This window comes from Pleurodeles waltl, unplaced genomic scaffold (assembly GCF_031143425.1).
Source record: "Pleurodeles waltl isolate 20211129_DDA unplaced genomic scaffold, aPleWal1.hap1.20221129 scaffold_39, whole genome shotgun sequence".
Lineage (NCBI taxonomy): Eukaryota > Metazoa > Chordata > Amphibia > Caudata > Salamandridae > Pleurodeles > Pleurodeles waltl.
In genome coordinates, this window is record NW_027150097.1 from 10,241,726 (window position 1) to 10,243,932 (window position 2,207).

A 2,207-nucleotide genomic window follows, 5' to 3' on the forward strand; every position below is an offset into this window, starting at 1 on the left:
TCTGCCTGCCTGTTTCACGTGTCGAGTACTTTCAGAGTGCTTATTTTTTGCCCAGTTCGAAAAACCTTTGCCCAAAACTTTACAGTGTTGCTTTATTTTCTACATAAAACATAATTTCAGTTACTATAGATAAAAATACTTTAAAAACTAATGTGACGGGTGTGCCTGTTTTTCCCCACAGAGATGGTCGATCTGTGGCTGCATTCCTGCTAATGCCATCCTAAGGTTGTGCTCCACTTCCACTCTTGAACGATACTTTGTTTTCAATACCGCAAGAGCTGAGAAATCAGTCTCGCATAAATACGATGAGCTGAATGGCAGGAGAGTTCTGACAGCAATTTCTGTCAAAGCTGAGTGTTCTGCAGGCATTTTCAACCAAAACTCCCCCAGTAAGAGTTTGCTGAATTGAAACCACAGTGCACGGTCACTCTGGAGCTCAGTTAGTTCTTCCTGCATGTGAATCGGGTGATGAGTTCCCACCTCCGCCATAAATGGTTGAAAGACCCAATCATGCATGTGGTCATTGTCCGCAGGAAAATACTTTTGTAAACTGTCCATGAGAGATGACAGGTGATTTTTATTAACTCAGCAACACCTGAAATGTCATATTCAGTTTCCTCAAAAGCAGGCCAACTTCAATTGTTTTTCTCCGTAACTCAAGCTTCTTCTTGAATGCAGATATTTTTGTATTCATTGTAAAATAATTGATTTCAGGTTTCAATATCTGACATACACAATTAAATGGGCTTCCTTTGACAAGTGAGATGCTTCATCCAACTGCAAAGCAAACCAACTCGATTTCAACCAGGTTATGAGTTGTTCATGGAGGTCTTCTGACATGTCAGAGATGCTGCGGCAAACTGTTATATCTGAAATGGGTATCATTTTTAACTTCACTACTGCTTTTTCACCAAGCATTGTCTTAGCCATATCAAGAATTGCTGGGAGAATCACTTTTTCTCTATGCCACTTGGTATGAAGCTTTCAAGGCATTTGCTGGGGTGAACGCCACATTTTTCACTGTTTCTTTCTGTTGTGTTATCTCATGTGGCTTCCTGGCAAAAAAATCTCTACTCTTCCCAGTTAAAGACCTATGTTTTCTGTCCAAGTGATGCCTTATTTGGTTTCAAACTGTCATTAGTGAGGGTGACGCCAAAAATCACACATTGTGGCCTAACTTTTCCAGTAACAACGATGCAGGTGAAACTGAACTCCAAGTGGGAGGCATCATACTTCCTCATTTTTGCAGCTTTTCTCTTGCCATCTGTTTCAGCCTTTTGTTTTAGAACCCTACCATTTTTTGGCAGCAGGAAACGATCCATGTCAAAAGTGTGTTCGACCTAAGGTACAAAATTGGGAACCCGCATGTTAACTTTGCAGTTTAAAAAAAAGTCTTCTCAAAAAATGCCTTTGTATTATAAAGAAAATATGGATAAAATCATAGTTAAGTCCAAAGGATTCAAGGTATACATTGGTGCTCCCGACACCCTGCAGCATAACCATGCATATACCACTAACAAGGCTGCATAGTTAATTTTTTTAAAGTTTAGAAAGGGGAAATGTAAGAATTGTCCCTCATCCATCACTCAAAAATTAAAAAATGCGTACTCCTGCTAACAGTCCTGCTACTCGAATAGACGCCTTCTGTCTAGTGCTGAAGTGTTTTTTCCCCTTCCAATGAAGAAAAACAAGTTTAAGGAATTATACTTTTTGTTCTCAATGTGTTTCGTGTGAAACATAATAAAAGACCCCTCCCCCAAAAGTCACAACTTTAGTGATAGGTAAGGGAGTGAATGGCATGCCTAGAAATTACCTGCTGCGTGGTCCAACAGCAAATAAAATATGTGATGATATGTTATGAGTTTGTATCTCTGAAGGCCGATAAGATATGGAATGAACTGTAAGTGAATACTTTGGATTCTGGCAACTGAAATTACCGAAGTAATTTCAGACAGGATTCTTAAGCTGTGGCTGTCTTGAAAAAAGAAACAGACAGATGGCCGTCACACGCCTCGCTGATGGATCTGAAGAGTTTCTAAAACGTATCTGTCCTACATTGCTGAAGTTGCGTGTATGCTTTACCTGCTGAATACCAAGTGGGCTGTGGTGGTTGCAAGGGCCCTGGACATCCGGTCCAAGAGGGCTCAGGTAGAAATAGCACAATGGGCAGTGTTTTACTCCCCTTCACAACCTCCACGTCTCATGTG